Here is a 21420-nt window from a genome sequence, read left to right as displayed (position 1 = left end):
CATCTCATCCTCTGCTGCCCTTTTCTTCTTTTGCCTTCAATCTTTCCCAGCATCAGGGTCTTTTCCAGTGAGACAGCTGTTCGCCTCAGATGGCCAAAGTGTTGGAGTTTCAGCTTCAGCATCAGTCCTTCCAATGAATATTCAGGACTGATTTCCTTTAGGATTGACTGGTTTGATCTCCTTGCAGCCCCACTCCAGACACCTCCCAGTCCTTCTTAAATGTCAGGTGGATGATGAATGTGGATGTTTGCTGCTTGGGGTTCATTTGAATCCTGCAGCCTCACTCCTGAAGTCCTTGAATAGCAAACCCCATCCCGTGTACCTTGGCCTTGCCTGACCGGCAGAGCGGGGATGGATTAGCAGCAAATCCTCCTATATTAGCAAGGAGGAAGTGGGTGCACGGTCAGAATGGTTTGCTTCTGTTTATGAGTTTTGTAGCAGGTGTGTTCTGGAATGTACCAGTGTGTGTCTATATGTATCTGTCAATGCCTCCTTAAGCATCCCAAGATCAAAGGCTTGTAGAAGCAATGAAAACTCTTGTCTCCTGAAAACTGGAATATTAATTTTCTCTGGGCTACTGGATTTGTTTGTTTTCTATTGGGCTTTGGGTGTGTGTATATGTATAAAATGAGGATTTTAGATAAAGAGTTGATTTAGATAAAGAGTTTTAACAGGCATTTAATTTTTAAAAATCTTAAAAATACACTAAAATCATAAGAAACTGAAATATACTAAAACGGGCTTCCCAGAAGGCTCAGTGGTAAAGAATCTGCCTACCAGTGCTGGAGACGCAGGTTCAGTCCCTGGGTCTGAAAGATTCCCCGCAGGGGGAAATGGCAGCCCACTCCAGTACTCTTGCCTGGAAAATCCCGTGGACAGAGGAGCCTGGTGGGCTGCAATCCATGGGGTCACAGGAGTCAAACACACTGAGCACACACATGCATATACCAACTATCATAATTAAAGCAGTTGAGAGTTCGGCAACTTTTAGCTTCGTGACAGACAAAAGAGAAAAATTAGTTTACTTACTACTCTTTCATGGATACAAGGAAATAAATGAGTTTTTCTGAAAAGATCAGTTTCTTGAGAGAGAATTTAACAGGCATTTATTGATTGCTGGGCATGAGCAGGCATTGTGCCAGCCCTGTTTGCACCTATGGTGAATGGACAAGGCAGGTACCACTTTCATGGGTCCAGTGGGTGGGCAGATTGTTCAGCATGTGATGACAAACGTGTTGTGGCCGTAAAGAAGAACAGGTGCAGTGGGTGAATAATAGGAAAACCGCCTTGGGGGTGGCAGGAAAGGAGATTGAGGCCAAGATTGGAAGGAAGTGCAGGAATTATCTGGAAGAGAAGGTCAAGGACATTCCAGGAGTGGAGAAAACACTTCTCATTCCAGGAATGGTGTGGCATGCCTGCAGGGTAGACAAGGAGGGGTTAAGGGGTTTAAGGTGGGGATCAAGCCTCAGGATAGATGCACAGGATCTTGAGGCTGTGTTGAGAAGGTTATATTTTATCCTAAGGACAATAGAACACCTTCAAAGGCCAATGAATGTCATGATTGCCCCCTGCACTCTTTCAAGATTTTTTTGGCATATAGTTGTGACCCCATGAATTTTTGAATGAAGTGGGTAGGACAGGATGAAAGGGAGGCCTCATTGTCAAGAAAGAAGGGACTTCCCTGGTGGTCCAGTGGCTAAAATTACGCACTTCCAATGCAGGGGGCCCAGGTTCAAGCGAGCCCCGGTCAGGGAACTAGATCCCATGTGCCAACTAAAAAAGAACCAGTCAAGCAGAGATCCTGGGAAAGAGGTTTTCAGGAGGAGGAAACAGTATGTGCAGAGGCCCTGAAGCAGGAACCAGCTTTTCAGAGTTAAGACTGCCTGAATATCTGGAGCAGAGTGAGTGAGGCAGAGAGGATAGGCGATGAAGTTGAAAGCTATTGTGTATAAAATACATAAAGAAGGACCTACTGTGTAACACAGGGAAATGTACTCAATGTCTTATAATAACCTATAACGGAAAAGAATCTATAGATATATACCTGTATATCTGACTCACTTTGCTGTACCCCTGAAGCTAACACAATATTGTAAATTAACTACATTTCAGTTAAAAAAAATTTGTTAAGAGAATAAGAGGAAACGAGATACCCTATTAGGGCTCAGTACCCTGATTTTAATGTCTGTTTAATGAAATCAAAGTGATTGAGAATTCAAGAATTGGCCTTGTATTTTTACAATCACAATTTAATTTTGAATTGGAGGTGTGCCCATGCATTAATAAAGTGTGTAAGGTGGTATGACTAATAATATTAAACTAACATGGTTTCACTGATTGACGGAGTTTTTTTTTTTTCACTTACAGTGTCTCGCTTGATCTCTACAACAACAATAAAAACAAATTTTATTGTTTTCACATTTGTTTTACATAAGGGAAAAGAAGCTTAGGGAGTTAATTAAGACTTTGCTAAGTAGCAAGAATCCAGGTCTTCTGAATCTCACGTTCTTTCCAATATTACCCCATAAGTCAAGCAGAGGACTTTATCTTTTGTTTATTCAAATCCTCAGGGTATGTTGCCAAGATATCTTTTTCCAGAAAGTCTATTTTTGAAAAATATTAATAACTTTGATGCTTTCCTATTCCAGCAATTATTTTTCATAACTTTTTTCTGTTAATAATACTAATGCTAATTGTAGGAAATCTAGAGAAACATTTTTAAATCCCACTCAGATAACTGCTATTGATATTTCGGTGTGTTTCTTTCCACTACCTGCCTATAAATACACTGCCTATAAATACACTGCCTATAAATATGTGTGTATATATACACGTTGTTGTTGTTTAGTCACTCTTTGCAATCCTTTGGACTGTAGCCTGCAGGCTCCTCTGTCCATGGAATTTCCCAGGCAAGAATACTGAGGCGGGTTACCATTTCCTTCTCCAGGGGATCTTCCCTACCCAGAGATCAAACCCGAGTTTCTTGAGTCTCTTGCGTTGGCATGCAGATTCCTTACCGCTGAGCCAGCAGGGAAGCCCATATATGCACATGCGCTCAGTCACTTCAGTCGTGTCCAGCTCTTTGAGACCCTGTAGACTGTAGCCCTCCAGGCTCCTCTGTTTGTGGAATTCCCAGGCAAGAATCCTGGAGTGGGCTGCCGTGCCCTCCTCCTCCTTCCCGACCCAGGGATTGAACCCACATCTCTTGAGTCTCCTGTCCTGACAGGGATTCTTTTACCACTAATGCCACCTGGGAAGACCCGTATGTACACATACATATATATTAATATATTCATAATTTTTGTTAGGAAATTGTGCTCATACTGTAAACTGTTTCATATGATGTTGTGAAAAGTGACACGGCCTGACAGTGGAGGTTAATTAGGCCCTGAAACCAGAATGTAGCAGCCCTGTTAGCTGTGCACCCTTGTCATGATACTTAGTCTTTTTGGAACCTTAGAACACTATGAGCTGATGATAAACCTTAGTGCAGTCTCCTCCAATCCCAGGTGAGCTCTGTTCTGGGATCAGGAGCTGCCCTGTGTCTGAAAGCCATCCTCTCCCTCTCCCCTTGGCCAGCAGGGTCCTTGCAGTCAGTGCCCTTGCTCATACCCTCTGATTGGTTGCCCCATGACCTCCGTAACATCCACTCCAAGCAGCTGACTCCCAGAGCAGGCAGGCCCCTTCCAGTCTCTGGACGATCTCCCTGAGGCAGTCTGTGAGTCTCCAAGCATATCCCCATACATACAACAGTCTACATATCAACAGTGTCCAGGTAACAATATACAGGCAACAAGGTACGTATCAACAGCATCCACCTAACAATGGACATCTTGGATGTTGTTTATATCAGCGAAAGGGCTTTGCTTTTATTTGTTTATTTTGTTTTTGTTTGTTTTAAACTGCCAAATAGAAGGAATGGTTTCTTTTTAAACAGTACTTATTTATGGGTCTCCCTTGCTGGTCTAGTTTTGGAGAGCAGGGGCTTCTCTTGTGGCTCCCAGGCTCAGTAGTTGTGGCACAGTTGCCCTGAGGCATGTGGGATCTTCCTAGAGCAGGGATGGAACCCATGACCTCAGTGACCCATGACCTCTGGGCTCAGTGTTGATTCCAAAACACTAAACCACCAGGAAAGCCCCCAGGGGAAGGGTTTTTAAAGCATGTGTGACACCAAGAAGCTATAAAGAAGTTGATCAATTTGGCTATGTAAAAATCAAAAGCTCCAGTACAGGAAAAGATACCCTAAGCAGAGTCAAAAGACACAACACCCTCCACATGCAGCTGGGCCTCTAACACTGCTCTGTGACCCTCTTACTTGTTCAGCTTATACTTTCCAAGAAAACCAAAGTCATCAGGTGTAAATATTCTCTGCTTCCACCATCGGACCTGTAAATGTATTTGAACTCAAACCCATCCATTCCACCTCCTACCTGTTAAAACCCATCTATTCCACCTCCTGTCTGGGTTCCCTTCCCACCTTGCCCCAGCAAGCCCGTGGCTGTGTTAATTGCCCTCTCGCCCTACCTGCTGCCCCTGGCCTGTCCCTTACACCCCGCCCGCTGGGTTTCACCTGGATACGTCCTATCTGTCCTCTCCTCTCTTTCTCCCCTTCGCTGCTCAGGGACAGGCCTCATCATTTCATGTCTGGACCATTGCAGCAGCATTCTCTGGGGTCTCTTTCAACCTGGCCATCCTTTTTTTGTTTTGGTTTTATTTTGGCCAGAACTTTTTTTTTTCCCTGACCACAGCCCTCGGCTTAAAGAATCCTAGTTCCCTGACTAGGAATGGAACCCGGTTCCTCGCCAGTGAAAGCGCGAGTCCCAACCATCAGACTGCTATCTGCATGGCCACCCTTGATATTGTCCTCCACACAGGTGCCAGCGAAGCCTCTCACACTCAGACCTGCTCGCAGCCCCTGCCATCAGTCACTCCCATCTTCTGCAGCTTGGGGATCAGAGCGGTGTGGAAGGAATGCCCTCCTGGGTGGGGAGCACCTGTAATTGGGGAAAAACCTCCCATCCAATCCGAGTCCCAGCCTTGATCTTGACATTGCAAAGCGCTCTCCTCCGGGACCCCCAATTGCCCAGCTCCCCAGACTCACCTGCCTTGGACTTTTTGCCTTAGTGACAACAGCCTGCCACACACCTCCCCACCTCTTCCAAGAACACATTTACTGCCCTCCACCAGGGCAGCTTCTTCCAGAACTGGTCATCTTCCAGAACTCCACTCAGCCACCATGGACCCTGAGCCCTGGGCTAGGTAGTGACACCCCCTCCTCCGGGCAGCCCTAGCACCCTGCACGTGCCTAGGTGGTTTGCTGAGCAGCCTGGTGGTCTGGGTGCCTCTTAGGAGGCTGGTTGGGAGCTGGCTGTAGAAGGTGGAGCTCATATCACCACTTGAGCCTCACTCAGCTTTGGGTTCTAGCAGCCAACTCTTGGACGATGGGAGCTGCCCCACTTCCTTCCTCTAGAGCGTCTGTCACAATATTGAAACTGTATTAAAGTGATGTCTTTGTGTTTGTCTCCACCCTCCACTGTAAGCATCTTGAGAACAGGGGCAGTGTTTTTTTCACACTCCCTGGCATGTACCCAGTGCTACAGCTGAACCGAAGAGGGATTTGGCAAAGCCCAGACAGGGTTTAATGTTTTCTTGGTCTTTGTACCGAACAGATGGTCATAAAGACAGTTTGTGAGATGTCATTAGGATAAGTGTAAATTCCTGTCGTTTCATCCAAAAGTTACAGGCATGTGAATTTCGGGAGGGCCACTGTGGCTTCGCAGCAGTTCATGTGATAAGAGGTGGGGATTTTCATGGAGGAAGCAGCCAGGGTGGCAAGGCTGCAGGACGCTGCTGGGAGGTTGACCTGCCCAGCTGGTGTCCCCGAGACGTTGCTTTGTCATTATCCCCACTCTCTCTCGTGTCTTCAGTAATTCTCCCTCCCATCTGTCTGTCCTCTCAGCCTGTAAACATGCCCATGTGCCCCCCAACCTTTCTTTCTCTTTAAAATAGTTATTTATTTATTTATTTGGCTGCTCTGGGTCTTAGTTGGGCTTCCCTGGTGGCGCAGACAGTAAAGAATCTACCTACAATGTGGGAGACCCAGGTTCCGTCTCTGGGTTGGGAAGATCCTCAGAAGGGAATGGCAACTCACTCCAGTTTCCTTGCCTGGAGAATTCCATGGACAGAGGAGCCTAGCAGGCTACAGTGCATAGAGTTGCAAAGAGTCAGACAGGACTGAGCAGTTAACACTTTCACTTTCTGGATCTTAGTTGCAGCATGTGGGATCTGGTCCCCTGACCAGGGATCGAACCTGGGACCCCTGCATTGGGACCTGGGAGTCTTAGCCACTGGACCACGAGGCAAGTCCCTCCCTTAACCTTTAAACCCACTTTCCCACCCGGCTTCTTCCTTGAGGTGTCCCCCCACTCCTGTCCTTTCTTTCCACACACCTCTCCCTCCTCATGATCTGCCCTCCTTTCGATCAGAGAACCCTTTCCCACCTTCAATTCCAGGACACTGCATTCTCTTGATTCTTCCTCCCAGCCTGGAGCTAACTTTGTCTTATTGGAAAGACGTTGACCCTCCAATGCCAGCTGCTTCCCTGTTTCTGATTTTGCCCACCATGACGCTGTTGGATACACCCCCCTCCCTGCCCCCAACCATGGTTCACCGACTCCCTGCTTCCCTTGAGTCTGTCTTCTCCTCACTCCATCATCCGTCTCTCTTCAGTTGCAACTCTTATCTGCCCATGATCAAGTACGGATCTTCCCCATCCTTACACACCCTGCTGGCTTCTCAGGACTCTTTCATCCCCTTAGGAACCTTCCTGGGATTCTCTACTCTTCACCGTTAGCCTTCTCCAAAGAAAAGGCCACCTCCCCGCCTCCCTCTTTCCCCTCTCCCCAGATGTTCAGCATCACACAGTCAGACTTAGATCTGAGTTTGTCTGCTGTGGTTGCTCCCTAAATGACATCAGAGACCTAGCCAGCAGCTTTTTTTTTTTTTTTCCAGCCACACCATCAAGTTTTGGGGGTCTTAGTTCCCCCATCAGGAACTGAACCCGGCCCCCTGCAGTGAAAGCACCGAGAGCCCTAATCACTGGACGCCACGCAATTCCCAGCACCTTCAATTGAGTGCCTTGCTTCCCTCTCTCTGGTTCCCGTCCTCAGGGATCTGCCTGCAGGATTTGGCCAACTCCTCCTTCGAGGGCGGCCCCAGGCCTCATCTTCTCCTGTACTGTCTGGACTTTCTTGGGCTCTGGCAGTGGCCAGTCCTCCCATCCTAGATGGAGACTTTGCCTGGGGCTCTGTCCTTGGTCTTCTCCCTTCTTAACACTTTCCCCATTGTTTATGATAATGAATGTATTAAATAAACATATTATCATGTCTGGGGACAGCCTGGAGCATTTAACAGTGATGCTTGCCTACAAGGGGGTACTCAGTGTCCTCAGGAGCATCAGCTAATGGGAACAGCATGAGTTTTAATGTAAACAGACCCAGATTCTGATGCCGATCCTGGCCTTGATCCTTGTTTGTTGCTTGATCTCAGGCACATTGATTGCCTTTCTAATTACAGTAATCGAGAGGACGAAACGTGATAACGGGTGCTCAGACAAAGCAGGTTCCCTCTCCTTCCTGAGATGGAAGGAGCTGGAAAAAAGTGGAGTGGGGTGGGCACCAGCGTGGGGGACCCTAGGACACCCAGTGAGATTGAAGCCAAGCATTTGTGTGGCTCCAGGATTCGGAGGAAAGCCATTGGCACGACTGTTCTCATCTGCCAGGACCCAGAATCCTTCCTGAATGATCTTCAGTTTTAGCTCTGGAACTGGCCAGAAGTAGGGGGCTACAAGGTGACCTGAAGCAGCATCTGAGGACATGCTGAGATCACTGGCTGTGCCCCCGCCCATAAATGACCGGCCAGTAGTTGGGATTTTGCTGCACTTGCCCTGGCCCTTTTGGCCTTCACACTGGCCTCCCTTAGTTCACTCTTCTGCTGTTTTTATAGTTGTTTTCCCTGCCGTTCTTCATCCCTTGACCCCCACTACGTGCATGAATACCAATACCCAACCCTGATGCCCCCTTCCTGACTTTCCCTCCATCCGAGTTCAGCTGCTGGGGTAGGAGGTTCCAGGGTCTTATCACAGGTCCTCAGCTCTTCAGATATTAATAGCATCACATCCTGTCAGCTGGGAGCTGGGTAGACGTGTATCCCACCTGCAAAATCCTTTGAAAATGAGAAAGAAGCTGGTTAGCCAGCAAGCAGATTTATCTGGCAAGATCCAGGGTGTCTTTCTCTCCCTTTTTTTTTTGAGTTTTTTTTTTTCTGTTAACATTTTTAGATCAGCCTCTTTCTTTTAGCCTGCCGTGTAGTATTCCTTAGAATTAAAACGCCCTCTTTTGTTTGGACTTTATGCTATTGTGGGAAGATTTGAGTTGCTTTTGCTTTTTCCCTAGGAACGATGCTTCAGGGAGTGCCCTTGAACATGACTCATGGGAGTGTTTCTCTAGGACAGATCCCAGGGCTTAGAGCAACGATCCCCAAGCTTTTTGGCACCAGGGACCAGAAGACAGTTTTTCCACAGACCAGGGTTGGGGGGAGGGGGGTTGGTTTCAGGATGGTTCCATTATATTTATTGTGCACTTTATTTCTGTTATTATTACATCAACTCCACCTCAGATCATCAGGCATTAGATCCCGGAGGTTGGGGACCTGTGGGTTAGAAAATATAAGTCTATTTATGTGTATTTGAAATTTTATTAGATCCTGCCAGATTGCCCAGATCAAAGACTGTACCCCCACAGGAAAAATGTTTCTTTTTTGGTGTCATCATTTCATGTCTTGCCTAAGAAGGTGTTCTCATTGCTAAAGGTATAAACAGGTTTTTCTGTATTTTCTTCTAAGTTTGTTCTTCTGAGTAAGTTCTAAAAAGTTTTGCTTTTTACATTTGACCCCACACATCCTGGAGCAGGGGGATTTTTTTTTTTCCATTGTATTGGTACCTCCGCTTTGTTTTTAGACTTGCTGTTCCGTTTCACTGACCCATATGCTTACTGCCGTACTACTACAGGCATGTTTTAAGTGTTTATCCTTATAAAAATTTTTTTGATCATATAATATATATAAAACATATTCCTGACCCAGGGATTGAACCCGGGTCTCCCTCATTGTAGACAGACACTTAACCGTCTGAGCCACCAGGGAAGTCCTCAAATAAATTTTATATAAATGTAAATTTATATATGGATATAAATTTATAAAACATAAATTTTCCGTCTTAACCAGCTTTAAGTATACAGTTTAGGGACTGCCCTGGTGGTCTAGTGGTTAAGACTTCACCTTCTAGTGCAGGGGCGCGTGTTCAGTCCCTAGTCTGGGAACTAGGATGCTACATGCCTGAAAACTAAAAAGCCAAAACGTAGAAGCAATACTGTAACAAATTCAATGAGGACTTAAATGGTCTGCATTAAAAAAAATTTTTTTTTAATTATACAGCTCAGTGGCATTAATGACGTTCCCTGTGTTGTCCAACAGTCGTCACTGTTCCCACAATTTTTCATCATTCCAAATAGAAACTCTGTACCTGCGACACAGTAGTTCCCTTTTCCGCTTTAACCTTGTGCCCTGTGATGTCTACTCGACTTTCCGTGTCTGCGAATTTCCGTATTCTAAATTTCACATAAGCAAAATCATACAGCAGTTGTCCTTTGGGTCCGGCTTATTTCACTTAGAATTAGTTTACAGGAGTCGTCCACGTCATATCATAAATCAGAACTTCATTTCTTTTTATAGCCGAAGAATAGTCCATCATATGGATATACTCCGGTTTATATATCCGTTCATCTGTTGACCAGCGACTTCCTTTTGGCTGTTCTGAATAGTGCTGCTCTGAACATTGGCATACACCTGTCTGTTTGAGTTCCTGTTTTTAATGTTCTTGGGTACATACCCAGGAGGGGAACTGCCGGGTGCTTTGGTCATTCTGTTCAACACTTTTCCTTGGTGGTCACAGAGGGGAGATCATTTCCTTCATTTTAGTAGTCACTCAGTCCCTGAGCCTTGTTCTCACTCCATTTTTTTTTGCATTCACCTGACCCCATTTCCCCCCACCCGCCAAAGCCAAGCACTGATATCAGCACAGGGTGGTGCCAAGTGCAGGTCGGCCTGGGTAGACACGTGAACTCTAGACCATGGGAAGGGCAAGGTTCCCCCTGATTCTGTCACAAGACAGCAAGAAGCCATGGAAAGAGCCTGCGGTCTTAATGTGGTTCAGTCACTAAGTCATATCCAACTGTTTGCAACCCCATTGACTGCAGCATTGCCAGGCTCCTCTGTCCTCCACCATTTCCTGGAGTTTGCTCAAATTCACGTCCATTGAGTCGGTGATGCCATCCAACCATCTCAGCCTCTGTCGCCCCCTTCTCCTCTTGCCTTCAGTCTTTCCCAGCATCAGGATCTTTTCAAATGAGTTGACTCTTCACATCAGGTGGCCAAAGTATTGAAGTTTCAGCTTCAGTCCTTTCAGTGAATATTCAGGGTTGACTTCCTTTAGGATGGACTGGTTTGATCCCCTTGCTGTCCAAGGGACTCTCAAGAGTCTTCTCCAGCACCACGAGTCAAAAGCATCAATTCTTCAGCGCTCAGCCTTCTTTATGGTCTTACTTTCACATCCGTACATGACTAATGGAAAAACCATAGCTTTGACTGTGTGGACCTTTGTCAGCAAAGTGATGTCTCTGCTTTTTAATATGCTGTCTAGGGTTGTCAGTCTTAATACTGGTGTTTGAATCCAACAGGAGACCTGAATTCTGTCTTACGTGAGCCCTTACTTTCTGTGTGTCTTGTTTAACTCATCTGTCAAAGGCAACAGCACCCTGATGCGCAGGACGTTGAGACATAAGATCTGGGTGTGAAAGCCCTTTGCTAAAGTCAAAGGCACTCACCAGTAGGAGGGAGAGAAGAGTCCAAAGTATGTGCCAGTCAGAGTGGAGCCTGGCGCGCTGGTGAACTGATTTCTTGCAGGCATTCATTCCTGCCTCCAACCACTCTCTACTGAGTGACTGCTGTGTAACAGGTGATGTTCCAGAGGCTGGGATTCAGCCATGAGCCAAGAGACAGAAAGAGGCCCTAGCCTCATCAATCTGCTCAGTGATCCAGGAACAAACCCCAAGAGCCCTACCTCCATTGCCAGTGCTTTTGGTACCAACTCAAGACTTTTTAAAAACACAGCACGACATGACATGGTGAAGAGCTTTATTTTGAAGAGACATCTCTAGCTTTAAGGAGAAAAATGGGTTTGAAGATGTAGAACAGAGAATACACCAGGGAACTAAGTTCCTGCAAAGATCCCGCATGCCATGCGGCATGGCCAAAGAAAAGAAAAAAAATGAATAGGCCACCTACTGGCAAGTCCCATCTGCTTGAGACGCCACGAGAGCCTTTGGGGGTTTCTGCGTGAACCAAACAAAGAGAAATGATTTCAGCTGCTCCCCCCACTGCCACGCCCTGGGAAAATATCAGAGCTGTGGCCTCCAGGTCTCTTCTCGAAGGAGTTTAGAGATGGGAATCAGGGTGAGTGTCACCAGGATCTCTGCAACACTAGGTCTAACTAGGAATGGTGGTGGTGACACTTTGGCCCTGTTTGGTCCCACTGGAAACAGGGATTACTTATCCAGTTTGGTCACTGAGCCCTGCCCCTCGGGAACCCTTGGAGGTGACCCTAAGAGTCCATGGCCTCTGAGCACACATGCCACGCCCTGGCTGTCCGTCAGCTCCTTGAAACCTCTCCATAACCCTCCACCGTCTCTGAAAAACAGATTCAGGCAAAGTTAAGGAGGGGCTTCCCTGGTGGTCTAGTGGCTAAGACTCCAAGCTCCCAATGCACGAGGCCTGAGTTTGATCCCTGGTCAGGGAACTAGGTCCCGCAGGCTGCAACTAAGACCCAATGCAGCCTAAATATATAAATATGTATATTTTAAACAAAATAAAGTTAAGGGCCTCGGTCCAGGTCACACAGCTATGCATAACAGAGCCTCTTTTGGGGATACTTGTTGAGTCAGATTCCAGGAGCTGGGCAAAGCGAGGAGCAGGAAGGTTGATGGGGTAAGAATTGGCAAGAGATTCTAGGTAATAAAACCTGTTAGACTCATGAGGACAGGTTTTATGATTTATTAATAAACTCAGCAATAAAGGGACTTTTCTGGAACTTGGAAAATTTTATAGGCACTAATAGTTTCCCAAGTCCCTTCCCATATGTTCTTTTTCACTTGATTATAACAACCTCTTTTAAGAGCGATTTTTAAAAATGCATTTATTTATTCAGCAGTTGTGGCACATGGGCTTGGTTGTGGAATCTTCCCAGACCAGGGATTGAACTTGTGTCTCCTCCATTGGCAGGTAGATTCTATTTCCACCTATTTCCAGATTACCAAGTTGTTGGAAATAAATATAAATAACATATAATATACACACTAGATATGTCAATATATATACTATATACACACTACATTATAATAGTGTACGTATGTATAATATTAAACACTGGACCACCGGGGAAGTTCTAGGCAATTCTCCTTTTAACCTACGTTAACTAACTTCCTTTCATCCATGGGGAAATTGAGGCACAGAGAGGTTGAGGGACTTGCCCAAGGCCACACAGCACCAGGGTTGCAGCCCAGGGTCTCATGTGATTTTCCGGGTAACCTGCCCAAGGCCATGTGGCAGTGAAAGCTGGAAGCTGGACTTGAACTTGGGAATTCAGATTTTGAAAGCTTCTATTCATCCAGACTCTGCCTTCGAAATCCTGGGATGTTTTTACTGGGGGGGAGCAGTGCTTGAAGACCCTCTCACTGTCCTTCCTTCTCGCGAGGGCCCTGTGCTCACAGCCCATCTTCCTGCCCCATCTTCCTGCCTGAGCAGCTACCTTCTGCTTTTGTACAGAGCCCGTGTCCTGGCTCTTAAAAAGGAATGCGTGGGATGAATAAGCACCTAAAAATAACTCTGGATCAATTTTGGGTGGGGGGAGAGGACTGTTTTCCTTTCTCTTCTCCTCCTCCCTCCCTCTGCCCCCAAGGCCCACAAACCGCTCTTGGCTGACAGCTGGGCCAGGCTGGCTTCCTGTAAGGCTGTAATAACATGGAATTAACCCAGCAGCCGCCCTCTCCAGCACGGAAATGCCAGTGCTTGGTCACTACAGACGTCTCTGAGTCGATACCTTCCTGCCTCGGTCCACGCTCCCGGAACAAGTCTTTTTGCTCATCAGCTAAGAGGTTCCTGAACCTGTCCTCCTTGGGGAAGGAGCAGTGGAAAAACCCCTCCAAATGAGAGGCTGGCAGCTTCTTGACTGGGCCATCTGAGGGAGCCCCAAATTCCTGCCTCCTGGGAGGGGCCAGGCAGGCAGGAGCAGAGCAGCCTGGGCCCCCGTGTTGAGGTTTCCAGGCTGTCTGCTGACTCAGGGACTTGGCTGAGTGGCTCCTATCTGTCTCTGTGCTTCTAACAGACCCCTGACTCCCGCCGGTCACCCACGGGCTGATGGGAGAGGCTTTAGAAATCCAGCACATCTTTGCTGCCCAGAACCTACCAGCTAAAAGCAGCATCCTGAGAGTGGACACGTTTCTTCCTCATAGGGGTCTCTCTTGGAAAATGGGTTGGTCCTGGGGGTGTGCTACACATTCTCGTATAGCTCAGCCATGCTTGGGGGTCTCTTTCCCTGTGATATCAAATACATAGAGAGGGAGATCAGTGTTTAATGATGGTAAGCGTTGGGGGATGGAATGGCAATGTAAAGAAGCAAAAGAAATCTACCAGGGGCGGGACTTCCTGGTGTTCCAGTGGTTAAGACTCCATGTTCCCAATGCAGGGGGCCTGGGTACGATCCCTGATCGGGGAACTAGATTCTGCATGCCACAAAGACCCCGCCAAAAAAAAAATCTATCAGAGTCATGGGTTCAGAGGTCCCCACTTAGGTTGAACCTTTGGCCAAGGGATGGAAAGCTCCAGAATTCCCAGTGTAGGAGAAGTGCGAAGGGAAGTGCCACACCTCCTAGTCCTCTGTACCCCTCATTTCAGCCAGGACTGGGGTGGGGCTTCCTGAGCCAGAGCTGTGTGGTCAGCGGTTGAGTTGTCCCCAGTCTTGGGTGCACATCAGCACATTCCCAAGAGGAGCTTTAAAATGCAGATGCCCAGGCTCTGTCCCCAGGCCATTTATATCAGCATCCCTGAGGTGGGGCCCAGGCTTGCCAGGTGACTGCAGCATGCATGAGGTTGGAGAGCCACTTCCAGCGATAACAACCTCTGTTTCCCTCTCTGCCGCTATCTTGCTTCTCAGCTTCTGATTTCTCAGATTCAGAAGTGGGCATTGCCATGTCAGGCATCGTGTCCCACGTAAGAGGGGCTTGGTAGATGATGCTGAGGGCCGCTGTGCCCCTGGTGATGATGGAGATGACAGTGATTCTGGCCACACTCCAAGGAATAAGAAGCATTGGAAATGAGCTTTTGTGTGACTTCCTTAAAAGGAGTCCCAGGATTCCCTGGTGGCCCAGTGGATAAGAATCATCCTGCCAATGCAAGGGACATGGGTTTGATCCCTGGTCCGGGAAGATCCCACATGCCTTGGAGCAGCAAAGCCTGGGCACCACAACTACGGAGCCCGAGTGCTCTGGGGCCCTGGGGCCGCAGCAAGAGCAGCACCACAAGAAAGTAGCCTCTGCTTGCCCATGCACTGTGGGGGAAAGACCAGCACAGCCAAAAATAAATAAAATACTTATTTTATTTATTAAAAAAAAAAAAGAAAGAAAAAGTGGGATTTCCTTGGTGGTCCAGTGGTCCGGTGCCTTAGATTCTGCACTCCCAATGCAAGGGGGCCCAGGTTCAATCCCTGGTCAGGGAATCAGGTGCCATATGCCTCAACTAAAGATCTCACATGCCACAACTAAGACCCATTGCAGCCAAGTATATAAATAAAATGAAGAAAAGCAACCCCATAAATTAAAATGCATACTGACAGTAACATAGTTCGAACTTCCTGCCAACCCCAGTGAGGGCAGGTTTCCCACGGGCAGGGCAATGCCAGATGCCCAGCATGATTCAGTGTGAATCTGGAGTAAAGGACTCTGGAATATACTGCCTGTCTTCAATCCTGGATCCCCTGACTATTAGCTGGGGAGCACTGGGAAAGGCGTTTAACCTCTCTGGGCCTCCCTCCTTATCTGTAAAAAGTATAGGAGGTTGTTGTGGGAACTAAGAGAAATAATGCTTGTAAACTGCTTGTCACAGTGCCCAGCACCTGGTATATTTTTAAAAAATATTTAATTATTTACCGGGTATTAGTAGCATCATTTGGGATCAAGTATCCAACCCAGTGAAAGTAAAAGTCACATCCAACTCTTTGCGACCCCATGGACTGTACCCTGCCAGGCTCCTCTGTCCATGCAGTTCTCCAGGCCAGAATACTGGAGTGGGTAGCCATTCCCTTCTCCAGAGGATCTTCCCAACCCAGAGATTGAACCCAGGTCGCCCACATTACAGGCAGATTCTTTACCTTCTGAGCCACCAGGGAAGCCCATTGAACCCAGGCCCCCTGCATTGGGAACTCAGAGTCTTAGCCACTGGACCACCAAGGAAGCCCCTCTTTTTCAGCTTTTTAAAGTGTCGTCATCGCAGGGTTTTTTGCAGGGTTTGATCCCTGATTGGGGAACTAAGATTCCGCAAACCGCACGGCACGGCCAATAATAATATTCTATCTGCCTTACTTGAATTGAATGAGATACTGGACAAAAAGTCATTTTGTAAAATTTATAAACTTTACAAAGTTTACATCTCTCTGCATATGCTTGTTAGCAGTAGCAGGTAGCATTGTAACATATATTACATACGGCTATTTTGTAGGAAGTACTGCATAGTTTAAACCTTGTTGCTGCTGCTGCTGCTGCTAAGTCGCCTCAGTCGTGTCTGACTCTGTGCGACCCCATAGACAGCAGGTCACCAGGCTCCCCTGTCCCTGGGATTTTCCAGGCAAGAATACTAGAGTGGGCTGCCATGCTCCCCTCTATATACACACTGCTGCTGCTGCTGTTGCTGCTAAGTCGCTTCAGTTATGTCTGACTCTGTGCGACCCCAGAGACGGCAGCCCACCAGGCTCCGCCGTCCCTGGGATTCTCCAGGCAAGAACACTGGAGTGGGCTGCCATTTCTTTCTCCAATGCATGAAAGTGAAAAGTGAAAGTGAAGTTGCTCAGTCGTGTCTGACTCTTAGCGACCCCATGGACTGCAGCCTACCAGGCTCCTCTGTCCATGGGATTTTCCAGGCAAGAGTACTGGAGTGGGCTGCCATTGCCTTCTCTCTTAAACCTCGTTACTGGGAATTAATGAACTCTCAGTGCTCTAGAAGACACAGCCCTGAGCTGCTCAGTGGACTCTTCAATGTGGTATTTGTAGGGCTAGGCTGCAGAATCACAGTTCTCCAGTAGGTGTCACCCTCCACCAGGACACATTCTCTGCATCTTCCCTCCTGACCTCCTGCATCCATTCAGCACTTTGTTCAGTCCTTAAGTCTAGTCCAACATTTTGCAGCCCCATGGATTGCAGCACGCCAGGCTCCTCTGTCCCCCACCACTTCTTGGAGCTTGCTCAAATTCATGTCCATGGAGTCGGTGATGCCATCCAACCATCTCATCCTCTGTCATCCCCTTCTCCTGCCTTCAGTCTTTCCCAGCATCAGTGTCTTTTCAACTGAGTCAGTTCTTTGCATCAGGTGGCCAAAGTATTGAAGCTTCAGCCTCAGCATCAGTCCTTCCAATGAATATTCCGGGTTGACTTCCTTTAGGATTGACTGGTTTGATCTCTTTGCAGTCCAAGGGATTCTCAAGAGTCTTCTCTAGCACCACAATTCGAAAGCATCAGTTTTTTGGAGCTTAGCCCTTTTTATGGTCCAGCTCTCACATCTGTCCATCACTACTGGAAAAATCATATCTTTGACTATATAGTTGGCAAAGTGATGTCTCTGCTTTTTAATACACTGTCTAGGTTTGGCATAGCTTTTCTTCCAAGGAACAGATGTCTTTTAATTTTGTGGCTGCAGCCATGATCTTAGTTTAAGTTAAGGGTGGAACAGTGTTGTGGGTGTGGAATATAGGTGGAAGAGAGCCTGGAGGCAGGGAAGTAAGTATGGGGTGGGTTGCTCAGTGAGGCTCAGCCTCTGCCTGAGGGAACTCAAGTGAGCAGAGAGAGCCCAGGGCAAGAACCATCCCCATCCAAGGTTGATGCAGGCTGTACCCAGAGGCTGTCCTTTGCTGGAAGGGACACTGAGTGACTGGCTGCAGCTCAGTGGGTCAGGGATGCCTTTGTAGAGAAGGTGATATTTGAGATGGGTCAGAAAAGGTAAGAAAGAGCCTTCCATGCTGAGAAGGAGGGAAGGGCATTCCAGGAGTATCCCGAGATGCACTGGAACCTCATTGATGGGGGTGGACAGGAGAGGATGGGAGAAGGTGGCTAGAATGGAGGGCGATGAGGCCAGATGAGTAAGGACCTTGAAGGCTGGGTGAACTGTAGAAGGGTTTTTTGTTTCGCTTTTTATTCCATTTGGGGTTGGCCAGTAAGGAGTCACAATTAAAGGTGTAGAAGATGAACTGGACAGGTAGAGACCGGAGGCGGGGAGGCCAGTGATTTAGTCTTATCCAGTGCAGGAGCAATTGGTATTGGGATAGAAGACACAGACTGGAAATTATTTGCAAGAAAGAATCACATGGACATGGGAACTGATTAGATGGGGTGAGAGTGGGAGCTGTCAATGCCCTCCAGCCTTCACGTTTCTAGCTTGATGAACTAAGTGGATGTGGAACAGGAGCAGATGGAGAAAACAGAGGTAAAAGAAAATATTATCTTTGGATTCCTTGAGTTTATGAGTCTGAAGCCCCCAGGTGTTGATGTCTGGTGAAAGTCGCTCAGTCGTGTCTGACTCTTTGCGAACCCGTGGACTCTATAGTCCATGGAATTCTCCAGGTTACAATACTAGAGAGGGTAGCCTTTCCCTTCTCCAGGGGATCTTCCCAAGCCAGGATCGAACCCAGGTCTTCCGCACTGCAGGCAGATTCTTTCCCAGCTGAGCCACAAGGGAAGCCCAAGAATACTGGAGTGGGTAGCCTATCCCTTCTCCAGTGGATCTTCCTGACCCAAGAATCGAACTGGGATCTCCTGCATTGCAGGTGGATTCTTTACCAGCTGAGCTATCAGGGATGTCCAGTAGATAGCGGAATACAGGGACCTGGAGCTGATGATGAAAGAACACGGTAGGGGCTTCCCTGGTGGCTCAGTGGTAAAGAATCCACGTTGCAGTGCAAGCCTCCTGCCCCTAATGCAGCAGGAGAGGAACAGCCACTACTCCTGGCTCCTGCCAGTCTTAAGAGCAGCTCCCTGACAAAGAAGTCCAGCAAAGAGGGCAGCCCTGAGACCGGCGCTGTCTGGAGCCTTGCCACTGTCCCTCATTACTTTTGCCCAGTGTGTTAGTTTCTTAGTTGTATGTTAGTGTATTAGTTTCCTGTGTCCAGTGAAACCAATGATCATTAACTTGGTAGCTGAAACGACAGAAATGGATTCTCTTGTAGTTCTGGAGGCTGGAAGTCCAAAATCTACTGAGACAAAGTCAGGGTGTCAAGGGGGCCCCTTCTTCCCACAGACTCTACGAGAGAGTCTGCTCCTTGCCTGTTGGAGCTTCTGGTGGCTGACAGCATCTCTTAGCTTGTGGCCGCATCTCTCTAATCTCTGCCTCTTCTGCGGGTCAAATCTCCTTCTTGCAAAGGATGCACAAGACCCCATCGGAGGTCTGCCCAGATAATCCAGGTCCTCTTCCCACCTGGGAATCCTTGGCTTAATCCTGTGTGCCACTTGGGTAGTATCTACAGGTTCCAGGGATTGGGGCCTGATATCTTTGGTGGTGTGGGGGCTGGGGGTGGGGGTGATGATTCAGCTTACTCCAGGCAAGGTTTGGGAAAGTTCTTTCATTGAACCCTTACCACCTGTATGTGAAACAGGTGCCACTATTCCCATTTTAGCAATGAGAAAATGAGCTTTGCCAGCTAAGAGGTCATGATCTATTGGGCTATCTTGATCAACCCCAGCTAAGGGTTCATAATATATTCCTTTAAGATATTTATTTATTTAGGCTGCACTGAGTCTTAGTTGCAGCCCTCAGGATCTTTAGTTGTGGCATGTGGGATTTTGTTCCCTGACCAGGGATCAAACCTGGGCTCCCTGCATTGGGAGCAAGAGTCTTAACCTCTGGACCACCAGAGGCCGAAAAATATATAATATTTCTTAAACATGAAATAGATCTCTTTTTTTTTTCTATGCTAAAAAGGCCGTTGTGCATTTAATCAGGTGGCAGATAATCCAAAACTCATTTCTGTGTCAGGTGGCTCCTGCTGGCTCACCTGGCCCTGATCTCCCTTGGGTGTCCATGTTGGAGGATGAGGAAGTGGTGGCATGTTTCCCTCCTGCCTCGTACCTCGTTGGGGTTCACCCTTGTGGACACGCGTCAGTAGCAGGGTCCATGGAGCCCAGAATGCCAGCACCGACAGAGGAGCCTTCCTGTCTTCCCTGGCTGGGGCACAGTGCGGAAGAGGCTTGCCAAGAGGAGCTGTAGGGTAAGGTGGGACAGTCAGTGTGCAGTCCACACTGGGGGGGTTAGACAGAGGGACTTGAGCCCAGAGAGCCCTTTCCTGCAGCTGAGGGCCCCTGGACTGGGCTCCGGAGCTGGGAAATAAAAATAACCACTGCGACAAAAGCCCCTGACCCTCCTGTTCTTCTGCTTTTCTATCTTATCTGTATCATCCTTTATTTCACAGGCTTCTCACATCCCCCGAGAAGGCAGGCAGAGAAACACCCGCTATGTTATAGATGGAGAACTCAGCTTTGAAAAGGAAGCGGCTGTCCTACTCAGCCCAGCAGGCCCTGAGGCCAAGAGTGGGGACTTACTAGCGCTCCTCCTCAGCCTCTTGGTGTGGGTCAGAGGGTCAGGAGGGTTGCAGATGCATGTGATCACCTATTCAGTAGAAAGGATTTTAGAAGCTGGACGCTCGGGGGCGGCCTGAAAGCTCTTTGGGGCTCAGGCTGCACTGTCCTTGGGCTTCCCAGGTGGCGCTAGTGGTATAGAACCTCCTGCCAATGCAGGAGACTTAAGAGATGAGGGTTCAATCCCCGAGTTGGGCAGATCCCCTGGAGGAAGGCATGACAACCCACTCCAGTAATTTTTGCCAGGAGAATCCCATGGACAGAGGAGCCTGCAGGAATCGCAAAGAGTGGGACATGACTGAATCGACTTAGCTCCATGCACACACTGTCGTTGGTGAGGTTTCTTCTGCCCTTATTTCCTGCCAAGTGTGTGACCTGGGGCAAAGTCACCTCCCTCTCTGGGCCTCAGATTCCTTACCCTGTAAAGCAGGCTTGGCCTCCGTGGGCTCCGGTTCCTGCTGACTCGGTTAGTAGGAAGCTTTCTTCTTCCTGCTCAACCAAGGATGCCAGTGAGGAGCCTGTGTTGAAACCAGAGGCGTCGGGCCTCTAGCCTTTTTCTGGAGACCTGTCTCCCCAGAGAGCATTTGCCAAGAGCCCTTTTCCACCCCCAGCCGCATCTCCTTGCAGAGGGGCGTCTGTCTCCCATTTCTCGTAGGCAGACAAGATATTGAGTAAGGGAGGGGGGCTCCGCGCTCAGGATAGGCTTCATTTAGAAGCCAATGTCTCGCACTGCAGGCAGGGTTGGAGAGGGACCTTGGAGCCTTCCGGGGATACCTGTACCACTTCCTTCTATTCGTCCATCTGTTTGCGGACCCCAGACTCATCTGGGCCTACCCGCCCCCCCCACCAAGCCCCCCTTCCCGGGGGGGATGAGCGGCACGCGGGAGGCTAACCACTAGGTCTGAATTCTGCCTTTGTCCAGTGAAGCCAAGTTGGGAGGGGCCGAGCGGACCCCCTGCCCCCACTGGAATGTCGGCTCGGTGCGCGGGGTGGGGTGGGGGCAGTCCTCGCCCCCCCTTTTCAGCCGCCTCCGCCGCTCACTTCCTGAGTCCCCCTAATCCCACCACCCCAGCGCGCACACGCGCGCATACACTTCCCGGAGGCCCGGCGGCCTCGCTGCGGGCTCAGCGATCCCGGCCCCAGGCCTGGGGGGGAGCGGAGAAGCGCCCTTTTGTTATTCAAATCACACCCTCGCCGCGCGCCCTGGCCGCAGGCTCTCCAGCCCGGGGAATCCATCCCCCGATTCCACCCGCCCCGGAGCCCCCGCACCGCCACGGCCACCGTCGCGGAGGCCCGGGCGCCCGCAGCCGAATCCGGGATTCCCCGGTTCCCGGGGCTCCGCCGCGCCGCGCCTCCCCCGCCCCCGGAGCGCGCTGCGGCTCGGCCCCCCGCCCCCGCCCCCGCCCCCTCCCGCCTCCCC

At 48.8% G+C, this 21420-nt stretch overlaps 1 protein-coding gene and 1 long non-coding RNA gene across 3 annotated transcripts in view; one reads left to right on the top strand and one right to left on the bottom strand.

The window, feature by feature from the left end:
- Positions 1-21420, top strand: part of HIP1 (huntingtin interacting protein 1) — a 133538-nt gene that overhangs the window by 30728 nt on the left and 81390 nt on the right. The gene's annotated exons all lie outside the window — the stretch shown is intronic.
- Positions 10653-21334, bottom strand: LOC108633892. Its single transcript, XR_001917260.1, has 5 exons — positions 21270-21334; positions 20419-20489; positions 19495-19626; positions 13577-13705; positions 10653-10677 (listed from the first exon to the last, which is right to left on the bottom strand). It is a non-coding gene; the product is annotated as an uncharacterized LOC108633892 (long non-coding RNA).

The sequence above is a fragment of the Capra hircus genome, chromosome 25 (genome assembly GCF_001704415.2).
Source record: "Capra hircus breed San Clemente chromosome 25, ASM170441v1, whole genome shotgun sequence".
NCBI lineage: Eukaryota > Metazoa > Chordata > Mammalia > Artiodactyla > Bovidae > Capra > Capra hircus.
The sequence above is the reverse complement of the archived record's forward strand: the minus strand, read 5'-3'. Positions and strand labels throughout refer to the sequence as shown.